This window comes from Cyphomyrmex costatus, unplaced genomic scaffold, assembly GCF_001594065.2.
Source record: "Cyphomyrmex costatus isolate MS0001 unplaced genomic scaffold, Ccosl1.0 scaffold5, whole genome shotgun sequence".
NCBI lineage: Eukaryota > Metazoa > Arthropoda > Insecta > Hymenoptera > Formicidae > Cyphomyrmex > Cyphomyrmex costatus.
In genome coordinates, this window is record NW_017279267.1 from 5,209,670 (window position 1) to 5,222,088 (window position 12,419).

The 12,419-nt window shown below is 34.4% G+C and overlaps 1 protein-coding gene across 3 annotated transcripts in view; it reads left to right on the plus strand.

The window, feature by feature from the left end:
- The window catches only part of Atpalpha (sodium/potassium-transporting ATPase subunit alpha), a 55,020-nt gene that overhangs the window by 24,274 nt on the left and 18,327 nt on the right, over positions 1–12,419 (plus strand). The gene's annotated exons all lie outside the window — the stretch shown is intronic.

Genomic DNA, 12,419 nt, shown 5'->3' on the forward strand with positions numbered 1-12,419 from the left:
CCCGTTCCGTTGTTTAAAACTAATCGTTTCCTTCATACATCGTTTTTCTCGACAGAATTGTGTGGACACTTGGCCGCTTATCTAAATGTCAATGTGCGATCGTCGACGCTTGCCTCGTGCTCCACTAAACGAATGACAGATGAGAACTCGTTGGGGAATTAGAAGAGACATTATCAATCGTCGAGACATCTTCAAAGGATTTTCAAGTTCTTCGGAAGTGCTTATTTTCATCCGAGGGAAGTTCTTCGGACTTCGTTATAAAACAAGTTTCTTCCGGAAGATACTCGGCACATCGCAGTCGCGAGAATTCAGTGGCGATTAGCACGATAGAATCGTCCGATCCGTATAAGCTCGATGGAGATTTTACTCCGATCGTTCCGTCCGATGCAAATATGCGCTTAGTGATTTTCTCGGCGCGCTTCTGCGCAGATTGCTCCGCACGCAAGCTCATTCGCTGTGGGTAGGAAAATCGCCTCTCTTCGTGGAAAACTCTTATCTTCACGTCCCGCCGCCGGTGGGGTGTCCCATATCAGTGATCTCCGACGATGATCGGTGAAGACGAGATCGATGAATTCAGTAAGCATTGTCGGTCGTTGTTTTATTCTCGGAAGTACTCCTCGAAGACGGACCGATCGATTAATTATGCGCGTCGTCGTCGTGGCAGTAGCGGAAGGATGGATCGACGGTGACCGTTATTTTTAGAGCCGCACTAAAGTTCAATCGCTGCGAACCCGTGCTGCACGTAAGCTCCTCGGGAAATGGAGGAATCGCACGTTCAACAGATACAGTTGATAATATCTAATCGAAATTAAGATGATTGTTTCACGATCTGTGTATAGGCTCGCGTTTTTAAATGTATTCTGTACCTATATACAAAATACTCCCCGTAATTTCCGATTTACCGAATCTGAATTAAAATGATCTAATTTTTTGATAATGTTATAATGTTTATAAATATGCTGTACTACATATGTGATATATTATATATTGTTATCATATGACAACGCTATCATCTTTAAGTAACACATTAATGACTGTCTTCGACATACTTCGTAAAATTGTGCAGTTGAGCTGTTTCTGGTATATCTAGTTTTTGAATGGTTCATAAGTGAGGTTAGATCCGTACAGTAAGGCTACGTTCGGAAATATCACTCTGGTTTTCCCGAGTATCATCTTATTCTTGTTGTTCATTCGATGTTAAACAAGGATAAGGTGATACACGAGGGCATTCGGGTGATACTTCTGAACGCAGCCTAAATTAGCGAATTAGCTCTGAATTCAGAAATGATTTAATTGCTTTGGTTATTTAGATTCTAGATCTTTTGTACTTTTCATTTGTCACATTTCTGCTTTAAAAATACAAATACAAATGACGATAGTAATTCTACTGGTGGTCGAAACAAGTAATCTCGAGGGACACATGCGACACGCCCTCGATTCTGTAAGCTCCACCATTCCTTCTGTTCCTTCCCCTGTCTTTGCCATCCCTCAACGATATTTTCTACTAATTTTCTGTTTCAATGGTTACTTCATTACGATTTTCCGGTGTGATCATGTCCAGATCTATACGGGCTAAATAGAAAATCTAATTGTGACTTCCGGCTTGAAAAGTTTTATCAATCTCTTTTAAATCTTTCAAACGTTTCGTAAAAGAGAGACTCGGTTGTCTCGATGTTGAGAAGGCTGATTTCATTTCTGTCAATAATATTACTTAATTTCGTGTTACTATCTCAGTGCCGGCAGTGCTTGAGATACGATGATGTGTCAGGATGTGAATTAAATATAATTTTTTTTCTTTTTTCTTCTATAGGCTTTAATAAAACAATATCGGAGCTTATATATATTCAATTGAAAAAATCGATTCTTTTAAATGACCCTTAATGATGTTTTCTATTCGTTGAATTTTCTTGACCCAACTTTTACCTTTCGATTATTTACTATCACCGTCCGTCATCGTTGTCGCCGTCGTCATAGTCATTCACGCGTGAGTGACGTATCTCACGGTGCTGCGCGACATTGAATCGCCAATAATGTTTAGCATTCGTCAAAACATCATCGGTGTTACGTATCGATCGCGCGTTTCCGTGATCAAGTTGCATTCTTACTGTATTTACACGAAATGATTTAATCTCTTTGACCTTTTTATGCATTTTCAAAACCTGTAAATAGATTAAATTAATTTTTGTAAGAATTTAAAAATTCTATATATTTCTATAAATTTCTATTTGTAGGTTAAGGTTTACCCTCTAAACGTCTTGTAACAAAAATTCGATCGCTAGTAAAAATGTTTTTCTCTTTGAACAGAGTTATTGCTTTACTAAGTGTTTAAGTATCACCGTAGTTTTCTACTATATATTTAGTTAGAATCCAGCATTTCTTGAGTTTCTGAGAAACACTATTTTTATTTATATTTTTTGGCAAATTATGAATGTAAATTTTAATAGTTTTTTATGATGAATTTATGCCACAAATATTATACTGTGTTTTGGTGTATACATAAATTACTCTTATTGACATAATTTCTTGCCAAACAGAATTAAACTGCTATATTGTGTTTGAATTGTACGAATTCATCCATATCTTAGCGTCGAGGTGGCGAGCATCTCTTATCATTCTTCCGCAATGTCAGAATCATTTACTTTTTATTTGACGTTATCTATTACGTGTGCATTACAGTAATAAGCGTAGTAATAAAGAGGTTGACACGTTTCATTGGATTTCTTTAAATGATATTTTTTTTTCCTATGTCTATTGTCAGGTAGTTTACTACCTTGCAAGATGAATACAATGACCCTTGGAACAATATTATCATTAATAGCGTACGAATGACATAATTAATTCTGTGCGCTGGAAAGCATATCGTAAAAAGGATGACATAATTCGTATTTTGACACTAAATAAAAGGTAGAGAAATATTATTCAACTATCGCTCATTAAATTCGAAGAAATAAATCAATAATGTGGTAGCGGTGTATATTTTATGAATTAAAACTCTGATTAGAGTGTAGGACAGAGACGAAAGAGTTGTGAAAACAAGTGTGTGAAGATGGACAGCAGATAGGTGGTTTTCTGGATAGCCTTGCCAGGCATCCGGTATTATCCGGATCGTTCAGGATTTCAGTGACTATCCGGTGTTTGCTTCGACCGTTGAATGCTTAACCCTTGGATGTACAGGATTTGTGCAAGTCTTGTAGATTTAATCGGTTATGATCAGTTACGATATTAGAGAAAGCTTGCTTTCCGACATTTAATTTATTAAAAAATTTAATTACACGCACACATGAAATTTAATATTTTTTTGCTAGGATGTATCTTATTTTTATTTATTTCTCTCTCTCTCTCTCTCTCTCTCATTCAACTGTGAACGATCTCGGCGTGTCTTTCCTGTGGCATTTCCTGGCCATTGCCAAAATTACGGCACGATTGTATCTGGAACATCTATTCGTTGATTCACCTGCAATTTACCTGACATTTCGATCGACATCACGTGCCGGCGAAACTTCTCCGCACACAACACGCATGGCAATTGTTGTTGCCACTCATAGTCGAAGGGAATCGATCGCGACGAGACAAGAGTGGATTTTTCTTCGAATTTCGGCTGTAAATCTGTCTCGTTTTCATTGTTGATGTTGTAACGTCACCACTTCGTTTCACTTTTTCACATTTCTTCGCTTCATCGATGAATAATTAATATCTACTGATTTCCGATATTGACCTTGTATCAGATAGAAAAATATTTGCTTTCAATGAGTGAATATGATATTTAACTTTCGTCTTAATTTTATTTGTTTTAATTTGCTTCATTTCGCTTTGATAATAACGGCGATGATTCGGTCGCTATTTCCGAGTAACATTCTCAGAATAGCACACCAGCTTTCAACTGGAACGAAACTCGACCATCGGTTGGATCGATATCCATGGTATATTTAAGGGCCGTCAGTTCAGAGCGCAAGTCCTATCTGGAAATAAAATGCTCGATACTAAATTGGAAGGTCTCTTGTATTTTCTTTCTCTTCCGCTTGGCTCTTTACCTTATTACATTTATTTTTGAACTAATGAAATGTTATTTTGGTAAAAGATTTCACACGTGGCTGCTTGAAATGTACGTTTTAGGAAGATAGAATGAGCTTGAAAAACAAATGTAATTTATAAAAAAAGAAAGATTCTTGGTTTAACGTAGGAATCTCGGTAGAAATAGTTCAAAATGATCGGAATCAAGTGGGAAGTTGATTATGTGACTCGTAAGTGCGAATTCCTTTTTCAGTTTTTTCTGTTAATTCTCTCACACTCTAATGATCTAATCATTAGTAAAAAGATTTTTATTTAATCAATATGTTGTCTTTGAGGCGTGAGTTTGCTATTTTTATTTGATATAGCCTCAGTTTTATCTATTCGTTTGCTTTTTTTTACATACTTCAATAACATAAATTATACATATGTATATTTACACACACATATACATATATGTATGTATGTGTGTACGTACGCACGTGTGTGCATGTACATATGATGATTCATTTAAGATCTGTCTGATGAAGTATCTAAATTAAAGTGATGCTTCCGGAAATTTTGCAATAAAATTTTACGCTATCCTGAATATAAGTTAGAAAATGTTTACAATCTTAAATGAGTCCGTGACGACAATTGACAATCTTTATACACCTGGTTTAACGATTCCGATGTTCATTAATAGGGAATAACAAAGCAATTATGCAAAATTTTGTTACACTTTTGTATCGTTTCATTGCAATAGTTTCTGAATATTTTTAATAAAACAATGTGAGTTTGTCTATTTTTTAAATCACATGTTAATGTTAATTAAAAATTATTTTAATTTTTATTCTAGTTCTGAAAATCGGAATAAAGTTCAAATTAAAGGCAGATTAAAATGATCTCTTTATTCAAAGTCTGTTAATCCAATTGCGATCCATTGGATTTAATTGTATCCTCGCGCGGAAACTTCGGTTTCAAGTTCTTAAATTGTAGCTCTTTTGAAATGACGAATGTCTTTATTAGATCAGAGAAGTTATTAGGAAAATGTATCTGGAAATAGAATAAAAATTTTTTAGTATCCACTGCAACTCTATAAAAATTCTGTATCACTAAATTGATACAATTTGACGAATTTGAATAATATTATATTAGGGATATTAACTTAAAAAGAGATATAAAAAAATTTTTACGGTAACACAAAAGCGGCTTGTCATAAGAACTTTGCGTCCTATTACGTCTGAAGTGGAACTTATCGAACTTATCAAACTATGAACTTTCACACAAATTTGAATGTGGTGTTCGATCAAATATATCGATTTCATCAACTACGAAAGCATATCGTATCTATTGAGAATGAATTAAGATGCTTTCTTAAATTTACTTAATAGACATTTAATGTGAAAAATTTTTTTATGATCTCAGTATGTTGAGTTGTTTAAAACGGTATTATACTTTCAATAGTCGTTGAAATCTGGTTGTCAATTTTGAACATTATATTAATACAAAGATATAATCTCTAATTGAAAAAGATTCTTTCAGGAAACTTTCATTTTTTTTCGAACAGAAAATTGAAATTTTTGTGTTAATAAATTTTACTAAGGAAATTGCTCATAAAAATTGCTTCTGTTCTCTTTCTGTATTTATTAAACAAATACTCTCTTTGTGCTTATTTAAAAGGATACATTTAATTCAAATTATTTCAAAACTTTTAAAGTATTTCTCTTATCTCTCAATTTTCTTTGTAATAGATAGTTTATAGTAATAGATAGAACCTTTTCAACTAAATCGAAAAATTTAATTTGTTGTAGCATTATAATACATAGTCGTTGTTTTATCATAAATGATAAAATATAGTCTTAGAATCTTGAATGTAGGATGCACGTATTATTCTCTTGTTCTTTCTTGATATTCTCTACATCCATAAGATTGTGTGCGATTCTCTGCTTTTCTCTCTTTCCTATCTCAAACTCAACGCGAAACTAAAATGAACTAGCACGAACCGGTCGTGTACCGGTGTCGTATAGAAAAAGAAAAATAGCGATTGCGTGCATGTGTATGCATCGACATGCCTTCACTGTCGACCTTTCCCCCTATCCAATAGATGAATGAACAGTTAATTGAAAATTTTCATCGAAATACAAATTAAACATATTTTTTGCCGACACCTCGATTATAAGTTCAAATATTTAAGTTTTCTTCCCGACTTTATATATTTTTTACAATTGTTAAAAAAATATTTTTGTTAAATTTTGTTGTTGTTGTAATTATATATACCTAAGAGACAAAAGATACACATTTAACGATAATAAGATTTAATTTTTATTGAGAAATCTACATTGTATAGAAGAGCTAGAATTGCTTGTTAAAATTAAATTTATGATTTTATATATTTTAAGCATTTATTTTCCGAATCTATATAATTTTGGCTATAATTCAATTAGATGATTTAATTTTTTAGTCCGGTTTGATTTGTATCTCTGGTCTTTGGTTTTAGTTAAAATTTTTGCATGCTATGAATGAGTAGTTAAGCAAATTTTCATTGGAAGTATTGTGCATGCGTTGCATCTACGCGTTGTATTTTTTTTCTACACTTCACACACGTTCGGTCTTTTTGACGTAGATCCATTTAGATAATAAATTCAGTAGACAACCTCAGAAAACTCATTTTATTTCATTGCGATTGTTCCTTCCTCTTATGTCACGAGAAGAGTTGTACATGATGCATATTACCTATGTTATTATTTCTTGAAACCAAGCATAAGGAAGACAAATAAATTGTTTGAAAGGAGAATTTTTCTTGCAAGAAAACTATGTCATTTTTTTCTAATACAAAGAAGTATTTTTTTAAACGTGGATGGCGTACCAGTGTCAAATTTTGTTTCAATTTTCTCCAATCGCGTGGTTTATGACGATAAACTCTCAGCGACATATTAAAAATGAAAACACTATAAGAATGTCAAGGTAAAGAAGAAAAATCGATTCGCATGTCGATTCTGAGATAGATTGTGTCAATAAGCGCGCTAACTCGATAGCGTGTCGGTTGTTATGAGAAAATCGTATTGCGAAAATTTCCATGACACGCCGGCACACGCGATCAGTTATAAATTACAAAATTTCCTCAATATGGAGGGTAATCCAAAATGCAATTTGCGAAACATGTGAGGCCGTTGCATATGTTAATTTAACGTAAAGGAATTTGAGACCAAGAGAATGTATGGTGTATTTTAATGAATAAATTTATTGTGTACCGTGTCTTATTAATTATGCACTTTTGTATACACGCTGATGTTCTTATGTAAATTTGTGCACTTTATATTTAAAATATAATCGCGTGGTCATTCTCTTGAAATGTGTTAACAAATTACTAATTACATATATATTTAATCACCAAATATATTTAAGCTAGATCTTTTATCGTTAAGTAAAGTATAGTCACGATTAACGTGTATTGTGGAAAATCATATAAGGACGATAATAATTTTTTGGATAATTATATGTTGCGAAATTAATAAAAGTCGCTTTTCTATAAAGCAACGGAAACTATAATATGTCACTCGTACAATACGACGTATGTGTGTATGGAAACGCGTTGCGTTAAATTAATCTTTCTTTTGTTTGATCCATAGGAATACATATTTATTAATGAATCGAATGATGAATTCGCTTGTTCATGAGTCAATCGTTTCGCGCCGTTTGTTTGCATTAGTGAAAAAGCGTCAGATGATGCACGCACGCGCGCAAGAGAGAGAGAGAGAGAGAGAGAGAGAGAGAGAGAGGGGGGGTCTTCTAACGGCTATGACATAAATACATTCAATGTCTCAAAGACTTTCAGGGACGGCCGGACGAGAATAGACGAAAATCCAATTTTAATCACAGAATCTCGACCCGCGCTCGCCGCACCACGTCGCGCAGCATCACCGATGAGACTATCGATAGAAACGGATTTTCAAAGTTTGTTCATACTTTAACAGGGATGTAATCTCGATGAATTCAATTTGTACTATAAATATCGCGGAGACGGTGAAACAAAGTAAAGTACTTACACCTCGTGCCGATTCTCGCATTTTCATTGTCCAAGTAAAAAATGATTGCCTGTTATTTTGAAGTGTCGGAATGGATTTCAATCAATTTGATCCTTTCATTTGAGATTTCGTGAGTGTTTTACAAAATATTTCGCGAATACTTGAGGTCCATTTCGTAACACGTATTGAATAATCCATGAGTCATTTACGCGGCTCGACCAGACAGTGGAATAATTGGATTGCGGTAATTGAAAAAATGAGTTCGCGAAGTTTAATCTAGGATGAGATTGAATCTCAGAGAGCGAAACACAGTTGCGGTGACACAATTCTTCCCGTAAATAGGTACTAGGCATGGAATGAGAGATATATAATTAAAGCGGAAACATTCGGAACTTGTCCAGCACCCAAGATACATTCTCTTGCAAGATAGATGAATACGCGTCTGCAGTTGACTCTTTAATTATTCATTTGTCACAAGTAATCCCGTGTAAAACTTTGACAGTTGACTTGGACTCTCGGACTCTTTCTTGATATAGTTGAGGTTTTTTAGCTCTAATAATTATGTATCTGCTTTGTACAATGCTCGTTAATTATACATAATTTTGCAATTAATAATTATTTAATATTTATATCACAATGTTTTATCAAAATGACATAAGATATATCAGTGATATATATTAATAGTTATACGTATTTTTATATAATAATATAAAAATAATTAAAAAATTTTACATATTTTCCCTTGATTATTACGTTTTATTATGAAAATATTATACATACAGTTTTACAAAGTATTTTTCCTTTCAAGGAAGCCATATCAAAGAATTATATAAACATTCCTCGTTTATTTTACGTGTGGGAGTATTACGTAAATTGATCGGAAACCTCAACTGACTAAGAGTTTGTTTGCACTTTTTTTTTTTATAAAGTTCATCAACTATCGTTAAACAGTTACAGAATGTGTTTTCCGTACACGATCGTATCTGTTTACTTCCTCAGACTCGAAACCGCTCAATGCAAATGTTATTCGCGATAATCAACATTTCGTTCCGTTACTTCATATGTACTCTCGTTAAAATTCGTTAAAGTTTTTAATTACACATTTTCAGCAAATATATGCACCGACGATCCGTAAATCGCGAGGACATGATCGATAAAACGCGCTTCAGCAAGTCACGCGATTCAATTTCTTCAAGGTAAACGATGCGAATTTTTTGTAGATAGCAATCGAGAGATTAACAAGTGATTTTTCTCTTGAAGTCTCTTGAATTTTTTAATTGAACGGTATTACATAAAATTGAATTAAAGTAACAGAAATAAATAATGACACATACTTGAGAATGTTCGTGTTTTTAATTTATTCAAAACTGCACGTTATATTTACTTTCTGCGTAACACTAATTCCGTGCTTCTAATTGCTAGATGTATTATTTTAAATTATTCGCTATTTGTTTCAAGATATACGAGACTTGTTTCGTGGAAATTGAATTTTAAGAATGAGAGAGAGAGAGAGAGAAAGATGGATATTGCATATAAGATTGATGTATAAGAAATATATATTCTGTTCGAAATACTTAAATACTCACAAGAGGAGAAATATAATAAAATACAACAAAAATTGAAATTTGTTATGATCAAAATTAAAAGTTTCGTTGTGTTCATACATACCGAATTTTAAAATTAAATCGAACACTTTACCGAATGAATTGAAACCATTAAAATATCATGAAACTCTTGTTATATGTGCAGTATATTTAGCGTTACGAAAATATCGATTGTGATTATTCCTTACATAATATCCGCGAAAGTTTGCAAATAGATGCATCTGAGATGAGAAAAATCGACTTGTCCGACAAATCATATTTGATGCATACAGGGGGGCATGTGGCGTGCTCGAGTTAAATGACCAATCTCTCCCTCTTGACCCAATTCGTAAAACGTCCTGTGCCACGCACTCTGCGTGACGTCACACGCATAGATCTCTTCTCGTGGCGGTTGCAAGAGTGAGTAATGCGTGAGGGTGCGTGCAAGGCCACACACAGTCAGACGACCAGCCAGCCAGCCAGTCAGTCAGTCAGTCAGTCAGCCAGCCAGCCGTTGCATGGCAACGTGGTGTTCGCGTCCCCGAACGGCGATAGTGGCCGAATATCGATCATCTGAAACAAACGGTTCATCCACATCGCGTGGCTTTATACCTACGGGAAATATTCGCCTAGCAGAGCGCGCGACAAATGTTCCCTGTAGGTCTGAAGACACGTGATGACGTCACACGCATAGATCTCTTCTTTTGGCGATTACAAGAATGAGTAAATGCGTGAGGATGTCACACACAGTTAGACGACCAGTCAGTCAGTCAATCAATGACTGTAGGCGCAGAGAAGCGCGCGCTTTTCGCCGACAAATGAAAATTGAAAACCGAAAAAATAACTGTTATTCAAATTCTTTAAGATACAGATGTTAAAAAGTCTCGCTAGACTGTGTCTAGTAATTCGACATGTAAATACAACACACATATTAAATTATACGACACATAGCTTATGACTTTGATCGTCTTAATTGTTAACTTTGTTTCTCAAAGAGAAGTTCTAACAGAAATTCTCCAAGTAATGCCTTTATATTACTGCATCTTCCTTGGAAAAGTAATCGTGCATCATAATTATTTGATATCCACAACAATGCTTTACCTACTAGATATCTAATATACATATCTATATGCAAAGATATATTAATAAATATTTAAACTTTCAATCAATTGGATTACTAGGTTGGAAATTTTCCTCCCATTTACAATATTAATTATGATGTTTTTCTGTCATAGGCAGCGATGTCTATTAGTTTTTGAGAACACTGAGAGAGAGTTTGGTCAGGCCCCTAAATTATTCACGTTGTGTCACGACCGATGCGAGCTGAATAATACCGATAGTAATAAAATACGCGCGCGCGCGCACGTATCTTTCTCATAAATAATTTAACTCTGCTTCGTTTATGAAATCGGTTTTCAGCTTTGTCGTGGGTGAAATATAGGTTCAACGTAGCACGTGCGTGATGATCGTTGATCTTATAAAGATATCTTCATTTTGTCAGGAAATTAATGCGTCGTGTTCGATCTTGCACCGCTAACGTGAGACTTACATTAGCAAAGTATAGAGTATTTGTAAAGCGAGGCTATTTTTAAATGTATATTTCGTATTATAATCGGAGCCTCTGAGAATCCGGTTTAGGTGTACCTACATTTATGCGTCGATCGATATAAAGTAAAAGAGTATGACTTGTTTGCCTTCTTTCTTTAGACTTCTAAGATGGATATATTGCCGTTTGTAACTTATTACATTTTAAATTTATTTTTATTTACAATTAATTTGTTTAAATTATTAATTTACATGTGGTTACAATTATTTTTAATAAACTACAGAAATTCTTGTAAAATATAGAACATAATTGCGTCTAAATATTTGTAAAATTTTATAATATTTTGCAGAGCATATTTTGTCTTGTATTACATAAGTTATAAAGAGTTGCTGGAAACGACAAATTTTGAAATGCATCTTAAAATAATCAACGTTAATAAATTTTTCCTACATTATTATTATAAGACGGCTATTTGGAGCTTTCGTTATCTATTGAGGATATCGGGCGGCAATTAGAGATAAACTTGATAAGCATCAACCCGGTTTGATAAAAGATTAGCCGCACGATACGATTTGTCAATTTGGAAGTTAAATCACTTATATCAATGAAATAAAGTTTGTTCGGTAATACGGAATTACACAACACATGGTAAACATTACAAAGTGAATTATTCATCATATCGGGTATATAAAGATTTTATCTAATTATATATTTTTTTATACATAAAATAAGAATAAACTTGGCTAGTGTCAAGTGCACGTTTATCGGTTTAACATTCTCTTAATACCGTTATCGAATATCGATAATTGTTTTAAACGTGATCCAGAGTATTTGGTGGAAGTTGCACCAAATTAAGGAGATGTCCCACTTGTGTGTCTCCCGGGTGTTGCGCTATATATCACGAGGGTCACGGTGTATCAACGTGTCTATGCACATTATTAGGTACACCATGTTCTGTATGAAGACGAAAGACAAGACGAGACTATACGAGACACAAGATCGTACAAGACGAGACGTGGAAAGAGAGAAGGAGAGAGAACACGTATAAACCGCTGGTGGTGCCCTACTTGGGTATTGATCCGTGACAGTGGGAGGCGCTCGTTAGAGATGGCTAGGTCGTAGGTCGCATGCGCGTTTCCACCGATGATTCCGTATCGCCATCATCGACCCGCGGCTCGAGAGAAATAGAGCCGAATCGGTGAGACATGTTAGAGAAAGAGAAGAGAGAGAGAGAGAGAGAGAGAGAGAGAGAGAGAGAGAGAGAGAGAGAGAGAG